The sequence below is a fragment of the Elephas maximus genome, chromosome 11 (genome assembly GCF_024166365.1).
Source record: "Elephas maximus indicus isolate mEleMax1 chromosome 11, mEleMax1 primary haplotype, whole genome shotgun sequence".
NCBI classification, from domain to species: Eukaryota; Metazoa; Chordata; class Mammalia; order Proboscidea; family Elephantidae; genus Elephas; species Elephas maximus.
Window position 1 is genome coordinate 55,578,049 of NC_064829.1, and position 16,418 is coordinate 55,594,466.

Genomic DNA, 16,418 nt, shown 5'->3' on the forward strand with positions numbered 1-16,418 from the left:
TTCAGAACTTACTATAAAGCTACAGTAAACAATAATACAACTTGACAATGGCAAAACAATAAGGTGAACAGATCAATGGAACAAGACAGAGTCTATAAAGAGAATGCACAAATATAGTCAAATGACCTCTGACAAAGCAGCAAATGCAATTCAATAGAGAAAGGATAGTCTTTTCAACAAATGATGCTTGAACTAGACATCTATATACAAAAAAATGAATCTAGACACTGACCTTGAACTTTTCATATAAATTAACTCAAAACGGATCATCCAACCAAAACCCACTGCCGTGGAGTTGACTCTGACTCATAGCGACTCTACAGAACAGAGCAGAACTGCCCCATAGAGTTTCCAAAGAGCGCCTGGTGGATTCGAACTGCTGACCTCTTGGTTAGCAGCCATAGCACTTAACCACTATGCCACCAGCGTTTTCAAAAGCACAATTCATAAAAGAAAAAAATGATAAGGTGAACTTCATTAAAATTAAAAACTTCTGCTCTGTGAAAGATACTGATAAGACAATGAAAAAGACAAGTTACAGACTGGAAGAAAATATCTGCAAAGCACATATACAAAGAACTTTTAAAACTCAACAAAGAAACAATCCAATTATGAAATGGGCAAAAGATCTGCACAGGCACCTCACCAAAGATGTACAGATGGCAAATAAGAATATGAAAAGATGTTCAACATCATGTCATTAAAAAAAATAAGCAAAAAACAAACCCCACTGACACCCAGTCAATTCCAACTTATAGAAATCCTATAGGATGAGTAGAACTGCCCCATGAGGTTTCCAAGGAGTGGCTGGTAGATTCAAACTGCCAACTTTTTGGTTAGCAGCCAAACTCTTAACACCCGTACCACCAGGGCTCCATCACGTCATTAGGGAACTGAAAATTAAAACAATGAGATACTACCACATACCTATCAGAATGGCTAATATCCAAAACACTTACAATACTAAATGCTGACGTACTTGTGAGAATGTAGGGCAACAGAAACTCTTATTTATTGCTGGCGAAAATGCAAAATGGTAAAGCCACTTTAAAGACAATCCGGCAGTTTCCTACAAAGCTGAACATAGACTTACACTATGATTCAGCAATCATAGGTCCCTGGTATTTATCCAAATGTGCTAAAAGCTTGTGTTTACACAAAAACCTGTACACAAATGTTTATAGCACCTTTATTCATAACTGCCAACAACTGGAAGCAGCCAAGATGTCCTTCTTTAGGTGAATGAGGAAAAAGAAATTGTGATACATCCATAAAAAAAATAATAATAAACAATAATAAATTGTGATACATCCATAACACGGAATATTATTCAGTGATTAAAAGAAATGAGCTATAAGCCACAAAAAGGCTTGAAGGAACCTTAAATGCATATTGCTAAATCAAAGAAGCAAGTCTGAAAAGGCTACATACTGCATGATTACAACTATGTGACACACTGGAATAGACTAAAAAGGTAAGTAGTTTTGCCAGGGGCCCGGGGGAAGGGGAAGATGAGTAGGTGGAACACAGGGGAGTTTTAGGGCAGTGAAACTATTCTGTATGATACTGTAATGGGGGATATATGACATTTTGCATTTATCAAAATCCACAGAACTGTACAACAGAGAGTAAACCCTAATGTAAACTGCTGTTGTGGCTGTTAGGTGCCATCGAGGCAATTTCAACCTACACCAACCCCAAGTGACAGAGCAGAACTGCCCCACAGAGTTTCTTGGCTATAATCTTTATGGAAGCAGATCACCAGGTACCGTGTAGCAGGCTGGGTGGGTTCGAACTACCAACCTCTTGGGTTAGCAGCCAGGTGCTTGACCGTTTGAGCCACCAGCGCTCCTTAATGTAAACTATACACTTTAGTTAATAATAATGTATCAACATTAATTATCAGTTATAATAAATGCACCACACTAATGCAGATGATAATAATAAGGGAACCTGTGTGTAGGGAAAAAAAGCGGTATATGGGAACTCTGTACTTTCTGCTCAATTCACCTGTAAGCCCAAAGTTACTCTAAACAAATAAAGCCTATTAATTTTTTTTTAAGTTAAAAAAAATTAAGTGATCCCTCAATGTTAAAAATAAAAAAAGTTAATGACAGGATATTCAAAAGAGATACAAGTAAAATAAGAGAACACAAAAATGTAAGGGAAGGGGAGATTTTAAAAATAAGGCAAAATTAACTGATCCAAAGAAAGACGGCGTAGGTACATTCATTTCCAACAGTAGTATTTAAGACAAAAAGCATTCCTAGACAAAGAGTCACTACACAGAGCGAAAGTTAATTCAGCAGAAGATAGTAAGTTTACATTCCCACGTATACTAGGGATTTAAAAATTTACAAGAAAGAAAAATGTATGCAACTCAAGGAAAACCTGAAAAATCCAACACTCTAGTAAAACATTAACATACCTCTCTGCTCTCTAAAAAAATAAGGATGTAAGATTGGAACAACATAATTAACAAACCTAACTACTGGACATATCTAAAACTTTGCAACAACAATTAGAGACTACACATTCTCTTCGAGCGCAAACAAAAATAATTAAAAACTGACCACACAGTCTCAATAGATTTCAAAGGATTAGTATTATACAGTTCATGCTACCTAACCACAATGCAATTACAAATCAATAATCAAATTAACTAGAGGAACCTCCAAATGTTTAGAAATTAAGCTTATAAATAACTTATGAATTTAAGAGTTCACAGTGGAAAATAGAAAAATTAACTGTGAGTATAAAAATACTCATAAGAAGAAAAAACCTTAGAAATTAAAAATAAAATACTACATATCAAAGCTTGCATGATGCAAGAAAAGCAATACATACAAGTTTATGGTCTTAATTGAATATATTAAAAATGCTGAAAATTAATGAGCTAAACATCCAACTTAACAAATAAGAAAAAGAACAGAAATAAACCAATAGAAGGTACACGAAAATAAAGAGGAGAAATAATTAAATGAGGAAGATACAATAAGGAGCCTCAACAAATCCAAAAAGTTGATTCTCTGAAAATTCTTTAAAAAATGACAAACTTTTAGCTAAAAGTGACCAAGAAAAAAAAAAAGCATCAAAAAAATAAAATAAAAATAAAGGTGATGTTATCTACAGATACTACAGAATAAGAGATTAACAATTTTATGCATAAATTCAAGAACATGGATGAAATGGGCAAATTTCTATAAAAGTATAACCTACCAAAACAGACTTAAAAGTTGAAAACATTAACAATCCTATAACCAAAACAAGTGAATTAGTGGTTACGAATCTTCCCACAAAATAAATACCAGTAACAATTTTACAAGCAAGTTCTACCAAACATTTAAGAAACAGATCATTCTAATCTTACATAAACTCTTCCAGAAAAGAAAGAGAAAAGGTGTATTTAAAAAAAAAAAAAAAAACTACCTAGGCCAATATTACTTATTATTAGAGGCAGAAATCCTAAAATATCATCAAACTGAGAACAGTGACAAAAAATAGAGAGAGATGGATTAGGGTTGAATTTATACTTAGAAAACAAGTTTGTTTTTAACATTAGAAAAAAAAAATCAGTGCAATTCATCACAGTAACAAATTACAGAAAAAAACATATGACCTCTCAAAGGATGCAGAAAAAGCTTTTGACAAAAATCAACATCCATTTATGATTTAAAAAAAAAAAAACTTAAACTAGTAACAAAGGAACATCCTTAACCTGAAAAGATTATCTACAAAAACCTACAGCAAGCATCATACTTAACTGTGAAACTTTGAAAGCATTCCCTTTAAAATCAGGAACAAGATCAGGATGCCCCCATCACCTCTTCTATTCAACATTGTACTGGAGATCCTAGCCAGCACATTAAGACAAGAAAAAGAAGAAGAAAAAAAAAGCATAAGAATTGGAAAGGAGGAAACAAAGCAGTCATTATTCACAGATAGGACTATCTGCATAGAAAATCCAAAAGAAAATCTATAGATAATTTATTACAATTAGGAGTACAGTATAGCAAAGTTGTTACATAAAGTTAAATTGTATTTCTATACACTAGCAAGCTAGAAAATATAACCATAAAAAAGATACCATTTATGATATGCTTCAAAAAGAAGGTGCCTAGAAATAAAATATCTGTAATGTTTGAGTTGAAGAAAATCATTAAACTTTATTGACATTGTAAAAGACCTAAGTAAATAGAGATCACAATGTTTATGGTTGAAAAAACTTCGTAACAAAGTGTTAGCTCTTCCAAAACTGGTTTACAGATTCAATGCATTTCTCATCAAAATCCCAAAAGGTATTGTGTGTGTGTGTGTGTGTGTGTGTCCTGAAAAGATGAAAGATAACTCTAAAATTACATGGAGGAGCAAACAGCCAAGACATTCCTTGAAAAACAACTACAAAGTGGGAGGACTTGCCCTTATTTCCCTGTCCCTTAGAGTGCTTCAAATCAATCATACCTGTGAGACCTTAAAAACTGAACATAATATAAAAATACCTGTTTAAAGGCCTGACATACTACAAGTAAGGACATGAGCAGCCAAGCTCCGGAAAGAAGGGAAGTCTAGGAAGTTAAACCCAACATTTAATTCCCCTGGAGATATCTGCCAATGGAAAAAGGACAGCGGAGAGGCTAAGAAGCCAAGCAGAACTTCCAATAGATTTCTAGAGCTGGGAAAGAAGATATTTGCAAATCAACCAGCAAGACCTGTTATCTGGAATATATAATGAACACCTACAAACCGGCATGAAAAAGACAGATGGCCCAATATAAATACAGGCAAAAGACTTGGAAAGCCACTTTGTAAGATATTCAAATAGCCAGTAAGCACACACTTTCTCCTCACTTATTGACATGGTTAGGTTCCAAAGACTAGGTCATTATGCACAAATTGGTGTTATGTGAAAATGGAGGATGACTACATCATTACATAACCACCAAATTAATTATTACATAACTGTCAAACTGCTGAGGCTCATGGCCCAGCCAAGCTGACACATAACTTTAACCATCAAAGCCAGTGTTACTCTCACCTAGTACCTCAGCGTTCGTCACTACCAAATGCATGTTGTTAATGTGCAAAATAGTCAGCTAGTAGATTTTTATTATTGTCGGAAATGCAAAATGTCAGATAATGAGATAGTCTATAAGTGAGAAGTTGTATTAAAACGGGCTTAATGCTTAACACATGGGGTCAGCCATGAGTAACCTGATGGCAATGGGTTAACATCATCACCCATTTCCAATTCATTGCCATCACATCGATTCCAACTTATTACAACCTTGCAGGACTGCGTAGAACTGTCCACAGGGTGTCAAAGGCTATAATCTTCACAGAAGCAGACTGCCACATTTTTTTCCCACGGAGCAGCTGGTGGATTTGAACCGCCTACCTTTCTGTTAGCAGCTGAAAATTTTAACCACTGTATCACCAGGGCTCCTTCGTTACTCATTAGAGGAATGCAAATTAATACTACTACTTGCCCACCAAATGGCTAAAACTCAAAAAACGGACAAGGAAGTAGAGCAACTGGAACTCTATTACATTGGTAGTGGAAGGGAACGAACAAACTGCAACTACATACAACAATATGGATGAATCTCACAAACAAAGCTGAGAGGGAAAAAAGCCAGACACAAAAGGATATGTACTATACAGTGTCACTTATATAGAGTTCAAAAATACAGACAACACTAATCTAATATGTTAAACTCAGGATAGTAAGTATCACTGGGGAAACGGGGTTTAGTCACTGAGAGGGAGTTCAAGTGGAGGGGTCCTCTGGGGTGCTGACAATATTCTATTTCTTGACCTACGTGATGGTTATATTTAGAAAATTCATCCAGCTGTATTCTCATGATTGTGTACTTTCTATATGTATGCTATATAGCAATAAAAGTTTATCTTTACAGTTGTTACAAAGTTGCAGTAATTAACGTAATAGAGTAGGAAGTATACAGTCAGACTAGAGAGCCCGGAACTAAAGCCTAGCTAAACAGACAGATGAAGCTGACGTATGATGATATTCAGATCAGTGGGGAAAGAATCTACCGCATAAAAGGTCCTGAAACAATTTGTTATTCATATGAGGGAAAAACATACATCTGCTCACCACACAATTCCAGATGAATTAAAAAGTTAGATGTGATAGGTAAAAAACATATGACTTTTACAAAATAATGGAAAATAGCTTCAAGAACTCTGCTGAAGAAAAATTTCTTCAACAAGATTCAAAAGGCACTAGCCGTAATGACTAATAAATTCAACTTCTTAAAAATTTAGAACTTCTGTTCATCGAAAGACAGAAAAATTTAAAAGCGAGTCAAATTGATAGAATAAATTTGCAATACATATACACAATTACAGAACTGTTACAAATCAACAAGAAATAACCTGGTGCAAACACTGACATGAACAGGAATTTCGCAGACGAGGGAAGAAGAATGGTTAATCAGCATAGTAAAAGATGCTTTAACTTACTACCAAAAGGGTAAAAATGAAAATCAAGAGGTGCTATTTTATACTCACCAGACCGGCAAAAACTTTTAAAGTGTGACAGAGCCAAGTGTTGACAGAAAGCAGACCAACGAAAACTTCTGCACTACCGGATACAAACTTGTTGGGAACACAATCTGGCATTATCCAGCTTTGTTGAAGATGCACATACATAACGTTAAGTCCAGCAATTCTATTCCTAGAATTTCTACAGTGAAATATACAAATATTCACACTAAGTGAGATCAATAAGGAGTATAAACAGCTTCATATCAGTGCAGGTTCGGTTTTTTCACAAAATAAAGTTTGCTGAAAATTTACAATTTTTTTTTCAGAGCTTTTGGTATTTCAGAAGTGTGGATAAGAGATTTGGGGGCCTGAAAAACAGCACAAATTTCCTGTCAGCAAGAGAAAGGATAAACTGCGATATCAGCACAATGGAAATCAAAAGCAATGATATGCGAACAAAAAAACACACAAAGACAAATAGAATTTTTGTAGTTTTAAAACACATAAAAAGAAATAATATTTGTATACATATAAGTATAAAGAAAGGCACAGAAATAATGAACCCAAAATTTGGCACAGTAGTTACCTTACTAGTGACGGTGAGGTATGCATAGTGGATGTGATCAGAGAAAGGCATCTGCTAAACCTAAGACAATGAACTATTTGTTAAATTGGGTGGTGGGTACATGTCTGTTTACTTACATCTTAAAAAAAAAAAAAAAAACCGCCAGTGCTACATCTTACCTGCTATAAGTAATCTTATTATTTATTTATATTTTACCTGTTACAAAAAATCATTTTTCTTCATTACATAAATACATCAAGAGATAAAAATAAACACTGTATATCCAAATACAAAAAACACTATTGTAATTACAGATTTAGGGAACTATTCCAAGAGAACTTTTAAAACACAATGCTATTAAAAAAGAGAGAGAGAAGAAAAGGAAGATGACAGAGATCTTATAAAGTATTAACTACTGAAAATCAACAGAAGAGTTGAAAGACAAAGTCAAGGAAAGCTCCTAGGATGTAAAAAAGGCAGAACTTCAGTCTAGGAAGTCCAACATCCACCTAATAAGAGTCTCAGAGAAAAGGAGAAGAAAAGTTGTCAAATAAAAGATAATTCCCCAGATCTGAAGGGTCTTAGAAATGAAAATGTATCTACCAGAAGAAATTTTTTAAAACCTACAAATAAACACAGGGCACAATACCAAATATAAAGGTTTCCAGATTGCAAAGGAGGTTACTACAAAAGATTTAAAATGAATGAACAATGAACAGACCTCTCCTTGGCTACACTGAGTGTTTCAAATCCCTAGGGCAAAGCTTTCAAAGTTCTGAAAGAAAAACTATGTATTTTAATACTGTAATTCTATAAACTTTCAGTAACGAATAAAAGCAGTATTTTCAAGCATTTAATGGCTCAGAAAGTTTATCACCAGCAGATCCTTCCTGAAACAAAGACTAAAGACTGTATTCCACTAAAACTAAAAAGGAATCTAAAAAAGAGAAAGACATGGATGGGATCCAAGTAAAAACAGACCTCGCCCAGGAATGCAATGTAAGCAATCCCAGGATGACAGCTGTGTATCAGGTCTAGAAAGCAATCTGCCCAGATTAGCACAGGAAGGTCAAGAGCTCGAAAAAGTCTACCTTCAAGAAAAGCTGAATGAGCTCTCCTCTCCTCACTCAAGCAAAACTTTATTATATTTCCTTTTTAAGAAAAAGAGTTTTAATAACATAGAAGCTCCTCTATGGCACCACACTATGTGATTCTACAGTGACTGATACTTGTATCAACATACATATCACAAAAGCTGGTTATTCGTATTTAATTTCCAGAATATTTCTGTAGAAAGAAAAATAGAAAACTTTAGAAGAGTTATAAAACATAAATGCTTGACAATCTAATGGTACCAATAGAAAACAAAGGCTGGAAGGGAGAGAGGGTAGAGACAGAAGAAACAAAGGAAATGGATGGGTGTCAAATCCTCTGAAAGACTGGGAACTCAAGAGATGCTAAAACACACAGATCAAGAAATAGACATGTAACTATCATAAAAAGTTAAAAATAATCAACAGCAGAATTAGGAACAAAAATCTAACTGGTAGGAATCAAAGTGCCAGAACAGGTAGAAAACACAATGACCTAAATTTCTCATCAATTAGACTTGACACCAAAAGTACACAGGCAAAAATATAAACTGGACTTTAAAAAACTCAAGAAATGATTTACACACAGTAGAAAACAAACTTTGATGGTTACAAGGGATGGGAAATGTAGGGAGGGGAAATCACTAAATGACTGTCAACTTTTGTGAAGGGAACCCACCCACTGGCATTGAGTCGATTCCGACGCATAGCGACCCTATAGGACAGAGTAGAACTGCCCCATGGAGTTTCCAAGGAGTGCCTGGCGGATTCGAACTGCCAATGTTTTGGTTAGCAGCCGTACCGCTTAACCACTACGCCATCAGGGTTTCCTGTGAAGGGAAAGACAACACAAAACACAGGGGACGTTAGCACAACCTAACCAAGGCAAAGTTGCAGAAGCTTCCTAGACACATCCAAATACCTTTAGGGACTAAGTTGCTGGGGCTGAGGGCTGGGGACCGCCATCTCAGGAGATATCTAGGTCAACTGGCATAACACAGTTCATAAAGAAAATATTCTACATCCTATTTTGGTTGAGTAGCATCTGGGGTCTTAAAGCTTGCAAGCAGCCATCTAAGATACATCTATTGTTCTCATCCCACCTAGAGCAAAGGAGAACGAAGAAAACCAAAGACACAAGAAAATATAAGCCCAAAGGACTAAAGGCCTACATGAACCACAGCCTCCACCAGCCTGAGCCCAGAACTAGATGGTGCCCATTTACCACCACTGACCCCTCTGACAGCAATCACAACAGGGGATCCCAGACAGAGCAGAAGAAAACTGTAGGACAAAATTCAAATTCACAAAAAAAGATCAGACTTACTTGTCTGACAGAGACTGAGGGAACCCCCAAGACTATGGCCCCCAGACACACTGCTAACTCAAAACCGAAGCCATTCCTGAACCCCACTTTTCGGCCAAAGATGAAACAGGCCTATAAAACAAACGGTAACACACCTGAGGAACGTGCTTCTTAGTTCAACCAAGTATCTGAGAACCAATGGGCAACTCCTGCCCAAAGGCAAGATGAGAAGGCAGTAAGGGATAGGAAAACTAGACAAATGGACATGGGAAATTCAAGGTGGAAAGGGGGAGAGTACTGATACGCTGTGGAGATTACAACCAACATCACAAAACAATTTGTGAATAAATTTTTTAATGAAGAAACTAATTTGTGCTGTATACTTTCACGTAAACCACAATAAAATTTAAAATATAAATAGGACTTCATCAAAACTTAAAAAGTCTGTGCTTCCAAGGACACTGTCAAGAAACTGAAAAGACAGCCCACAGAACAAAAGAAAATATTTGCAAGCCATATATGAGGTAAAGGACTTGTATCTAGAATATATTATGTCCTTAAACCAAAAAAAAAAAAACAAAACCCACTGCCATAGAGTCGATTCCAACTCATAGCAACCCTACAGGACAGAGTAGAAACACCCCATACAGTTTCCAAGGAGTGCCTGGGGGATTTGAACTGCCGACCTTCTGGTTAGCAGCCGTGGCTCTTAACCACTACACCACCAGCATTTCTATAAAGACCTTACAACTTAATAAAAAGACAACTCAATTAAAAAAAAGGCAAAGAATTTGAACAGTCACTTCTGTAAAGAAGATATACAACTGGCCAATAAGAACATGAAAAGGTGCTCGACATCACCAGTCATCAGAGAAATACATATCAAAACCACAAAGAGATACCACTGCACACCTGCTTGGAAGGCTAAAATAAAAAAGATGGGGTCAGTAACAAGTGTTGGCAAGAATGTGCAGAAATCAGAACCCTCACACACTGCTGGTGGGACTATAAAATGATGCAGCAGCTCTGGGAAACAGTTTTGATGGTTCCTTCAAAAGTTTCACAGTTATCACATAATCCAGCAATTTCTCTCCTACGCATCTACCCAAGAGAACTGAAAATATTCACAAAAAAACCTTGTACAGTTGTACATTAATGTTCACATTAGCCAAAAAAATGTAAACTCTCACGTGTCCATCAGTGATAAATGGATAAATAAAATGTGCTACATTCAGATGGAATACTATTTAGCTATAAAAGGAATGAAGTAGTGACACATGCTACAACACAGATGAACCATGAAAATGCTACGACACTAAGTGAAAGAAGCCAGACACAGAAGGCCATGTGTTATAAAACGCCATTTACGTGAAATATAAAGAACAGGCAAAATCACAAAGACAAAGGAGATTAGAAGATACTGGGGAAGTGGGAGGAATCAAGAATATGCTAATGGGTATGAGGTTTCTTTTAGGAGTGATAAAAATGTTCCAGAATTAGATAGTGGCGATAGTTGCAAAAGGAGCCTTGGTAGAGCACTGGTTAAAGAGCTCAGCTACTAACTGAAAGGACATGAGGATGTGGCAGTCTGCTTCTGTAAGGATTACAGCCTCGGAAACCCTATGGGGCAATGCTACACTGTCCTATAAAAATATAGGGTTGCTATTTGTCAGAATCAACTCAACAGCAATGAGTTTTTTGGGATAGGTGCAAAACTGTAACTATACTAAAAACCACTGAACCATATACTTTAAAAGGCTAAATTCTACAGTATTTATTATACCTTTAATCCACAAAAACAGAAGCAAGAATGCTCAGAAAAAAAGAAACATCTGGAGAATGCTACAGTTAGAAAATATCATCTCTACCAGAAAAGATATTCATGTTCACCAGAGGAAGGGTGCAGACCCAAGTGGCAAGCAGATGTAAAATTACCCACCATGGCTAAGAATATCTTGATTTACTGTTATGGACTGAATTATGGCCGCCAAAAATGTGTTGAAATCCTAATTCCTATACCTGTAAATTATGGCTCTGTCTGGAAATAGGGGTTTTGTTTTGTTAACGTCCATGAGGTCATACCATACTTGGGTGGGTGCTAAACCTAATCACTTCTGAATTATGAAGAGAACAGAAAAGACTCAGACACATAGGGGTAAACAGAGGACATGTGAGGACCCATCTACAAGCAAAGGAATGTCAGGGACTGCCAGCAAACATCAGAAAGTAAGAGAGAGGCTCACAGAAGGAATCAACACAGCCAAGATCCTGATTTGGACTTTTAGCCTCCAGAACTGTGAGAAAATAAATTTCTATTCTTTAAAGGCCACTCATACGGTATTTCTGCTAAGGCAACACTAGGTAACTAAGACACTGGCTATTAAACCTAATTATTTCATTTCGAAGTACATATTAATTTTGAAGTCACTTTCATAGACATATCTCAGGTGAAATCTTCCTGGGTATTTTACATGTGTCCACTAGTAATAATTTTGAATCTCATGGTGGATTTTGTTACATCTATCACATCTATTAATCTATTTCCCTGCCCAACACTGTGGGGCAGGGTAGATGAAGACCTCTAGTTTCAAATCCCCCACTAGCTTCCCATTGTCCCTCTGCATTCTAACAGCCCCTGAAGTTATCCAGATGGCAACTCTTGCTATGTGTAAGGAACCAAAGCTTTCCAGGTAGAAAACCTTCTGCTGTTGAATTACCTGTCTCTAAAGACCCAAGTCTGTGCTCTTCCAATTATGATACAGTATCAGACTTACCCAGTTTGGTAAACCACTATTATTTTAAAAAGTTATAATCACTGGCTTTTTCAGTGGTCGAAATACACATCCAGACTTCTGTATATACATTCACTCTCATTCTCTACAAGACATACACAGAAAAAACTCTCAGTGCAGGAAAGGAAGGGAATGAGGGATATGGGAAGAAGATCCTTAAAAAAAGTTAGAATGACCCTACAATAGATTCCCCTTCCACTCATTAGGGAAGACAATTAGAGAGAGTGGTTACAGGCTAAACTGCAGCAGAGACCTTTTTAAGAGTGATGGCCACCAACAGCCCAGTATTGGAATTATACAGCTAGAGGGGAAAGACAATGGTTGCTCTGGTCTAAGAAGAGAGGGGCTCCAGAAACGCCAACTATTTTGCCTCTCCTCCACCTGTTGCTTGGTTCCTCTACAGACTATTTTTTTGGAGGGAGTAGGGGGGCATTCCAACTCACAGCCACCCTACAAGACAAGAGAACTGCCCCATAGGATTTCCAAGGCTTTAAATCTCTACAGAAGCAGATTTCCACATCTTTCTCCCACATAGCGGCTGATTGAGTACCAACTGCCAATCTTTCAATAAGCAGCCGAGTGCTTAAGCACTGTGCCACCAAGGCTCCTGGACAGAGGTCCTGGCCACCAGATCTTACCACTTTGTCCCAGCTCTATAGTTAATTCACAAACTAGTTTACTACCCCTTTAGCTCCCTACCAACAAAGATGCTGTAAACAAACAAAGGGTGAAATGAATAATTTCCTCTCTGGCACCTGAAAGCTTACAATATATGATAGATAATAATTATCTTGGACTGTACAGTCCACATTTTCCCTTCTCAGAGAACTTTCCCCTTCCTTTCCCTCAACCCATCTGGATAATCTCCAGTCAGGTTTGTACTACGTTGTTAGATCCCTGGCTACAGATGATTAGGACACAAGTGGTCCCTGACCTAAGCTTGGCCAATCAGATGCTCTCTCCCAGAAGAACAGGAAGAGAGGTGTGCTGGCATTCTGCTCATCACCTAAACTGAAAGGTGGCAAAGGGTAGGGCGCTGTAGAGCTGCCACATGCTTCTGTGACCAGACCAGATCTCTGGTACTGGCTCACATAGCAGTCTCAAAACGTGACGTTGTCGGGCAGTGCCTTAAGGTTCTATAAAAAAAAAAAATTTTTTTTAAGGTTCTATAGGAGACAGCTAATCAAATAATCCCAAACCTAGTAAATAAAAGCCACAGGAGTTACTAAACCACACTGAGGACAGCCTCAACACTTCCCACAATTCCCAACATCCAGTGCAGGAGATGGAAGCACCAGGCAGATGTGAACTGCTCTGGTTATACAGGCCCCTAGAAAGTGGCCTGCAGGATAACTGAAATCTTCTCAGTGGCAAAATCAACAGCCATATATGTGGCAGCTAAATCGCTAACCATTTTCCTCTGTTGCAATTGTTCTGTGTTCGCAAGTCAATTCTGACTCAAAGTGACCCTATATGAGAGAGTAGAACTGCCCCATAGGGTTTCCTAGGCTATAATCTTCATGGGAACAAACTGCCACGTCTTTTCTCCTGCAGAGCTGCTGGATGAGTTTGAAACACTAACCTTTTAGTTAGCAGCGAGCACTTAACTGTTACACCACCAGGGCTCCACCATTTCCTCTACTGCCAAGGAATTAGCCAAAAAACTAAAAGTCCATGGTTTTTGCTGATCCTCTGACCATCAGAATATATTCTGGACCGAGGACCATCATTTAGTCAGTCCCTATCAGTTTCTGGAAACCCTGGTGACGTAGTGGTTAAGAGCTATGGCTGCTAACCAAAAGGTCAGCAGTTCAAATCCACCAGGGACTCTCTGGAAATCCTATGGGGCAATTCTCTGTCCTATAGGGTCACTATGAGTCAGAACTGACTTGACGGCAATGGGTTTGGCTTGGGGTTTAAGCAGTTTTTAAGCCCGTTGCCGTCGAGTCAATTTCAACTCATAGCGACCCTAGAGAGTTGCTATGGGTTGGAATAAACTCAACGGCAATGAGTTTTTTAATCAGTTGTCCTGTTTTCCCTACACTATTATATGTCACATATGAAGGTTGTTGATTATCATTTTAGTATACACATTTCAAGATAATGGCTATATGCTCCACTTGGATCTGAAGGAGAGTACACAGAAGGGTATTACTTAGACTCTGAAGAACACAGGCCTATAAGGTCAAAAATCCCAGTTCTTCCCATCGTGAGCTCTGTGACCTTGATCAGGTTATTTAATCTCCGAATGCCTCAGCTTTCTCATAAAATTGTTGAGAGTATAAAATATGTATGTATATGTGAAATGTTCAGACCAAAACCGGGCACATAATAGGTACCACATTGTAGTAGGTTTTTGCCATTATCATCATTATACCACCACCACCACCTCCTGAGGTATCACTACACTAAGAGGATGACCGTGTTTGCAATGGTGGGGAGGGGAGCTACAATTCATTTCCAAATGTAGGGGAAGATGGGTCTCTACTGAGCAGCTGTCTTAGGCTGGGTTCTCCAGAGGAGCAAAACCAGTGAAGTACATAAACATAGAGAGAGAGAGATTGATCTCAAGAAAATCGCTCATACAGTTGTGGAGGCTGGCAAGTCCCAAATCTGCTGGACGCTTCTCCTAACTCATGTGGTTGTAGGGGCTGATGAACCCAAAATCAGAAGGTCAGGCAGAGGAAGGCTGCTGGCTCACAGGGTTGCAGGAGCTGGCAAATCCCAAGATCTACAGGTCAGGCGGAAGGCTGCTGACATCAGGGGTTGTGGGAGCTTGGAGAATATCAAAATTTGCAGGTCAGGTGGCAAGCTGCTGGCTCACACCCCAAGAATGTGAAGTCAAAGGATGACAAGTTGGATGCAGTATCCAAGACAGAGCTTTGCCAGAATATCCATGCATACACTGGATGCAGGCCACACTCCCCAAGGAAACTCACTGGCTTTCAACTGATTAGCCACTTACATCAGATCACAAAATGGAGGATAATTACATATACCTGTCAAACCACTGGTGGCGTAGTTGTTAAGTGCTACAGTTGCTAACCTGACCAAAGGTCAGCAGTTTGAATCCACCAGGCACTCCTTGGAAACTCTATGGGGCAGTTCTATTCCGTCCTATAGAGTCGCTATGAGTCAAAATTGACTCAATGACAATGGGTTTCGTTTTTGGCCAAACCACTGAGAATCATGACCTAGCTAAGTTGACACATAATGTTACCCATCACAGTCCACCCTTTGTCAACTTGGCACCTGTATACATCTCCTTAACCGTACATAATCTAAAAAGAAAGACCATTATACTGTCATACTTGAGCCTAAAATGATACAACTAACATACGTACAGCCGAAAACGCACTAGCTCCATTTACATCTTATATTTTATAACCAGTAACGGAATAAGGAGGGGATGAAAACAAAGATATTTGATATATTTATATATATATACACACACATATATGCACCCATATTCACATAACAAGAAATACCAAAAACAATTACAGTCCTCGCTTCTGCAACTGGTCACATGGTCGTAGCTGGTATTTAGAACCACCTTCGTCCGTTACCCATTCCATATTCCCTTTGCCCTAAGCTGGTATGGTTCTTTGCCTGGTGGGATTACTCAAACCTTCATTCCTGAAGAGTCTGGGCCATTAGTAGTCATGGCAGAATTGGGTTACTATAGTTTTCCATTGACTTTAATCACAGGGCATGGTAATACTAACAGATTCCCTAAAGGATCTCCTGCATTCCAGATATGCTCTTCTTTACCTTCATTATGTACTACCAATCCCATTCCCTCTTGGTAATCAGGATCAATCACATCAGCCAATATGGTAACTCCCTTCTTTGCCTGTTGATCCAGAGGCATAAAGAGTCCAAGTGGCTGGGTGGCATTCTTAACTTCTAGTTCAATGGATTCAGTGTTGCGTCTCCTGGTAGACCATTCTTCCCTCTGGAAGATCCCTAGGCACACATAGCATAGGGTTGCAGGGAAAGAAGGCAAAAATTTTGTGAATGGGTTACTAGGGATAATGATGAGTGGTGCCACTCCCATTTCCACCCCTTGATTCCATGAATCCTGGCTATGGGAGAAACAGCACCATATGTTGGATACTGATTTAAAGCACATACAACAACCTGGAGAACATTACCCC

The 16,418-nt window shown here is 38.1% G+C and overlaps 1 protein-coding gene across 15 annotated transcripts in view; it reads right to left on the reverse strand.

The window, feature by feature from the left end:
• Nucleotides 1-16,418, reverse strand: part of PIAS2 (protein inhibitor of activated STAT 2) — a 117,309-nt gene that overhangs the window by 92,540 nt on the left and 8,351 nt on the right. The window contains exon 1 of one of the 15 annotated variants that reach the window (XM_049901710.1): nucleotides 3,765-3,853. The exons of the other annotated variants lie outside the window; for them this stretch is intronic. The gene's annotated coding sequence lies outside the window, so the exon portion shown is untranslated. Of the gene's footprint in view, nucleotides 1-3,764; nucleotides 3,854-16,418 lie in introns of those variants that run through there. 15 annotated transcript variants of the gene reach the window in all.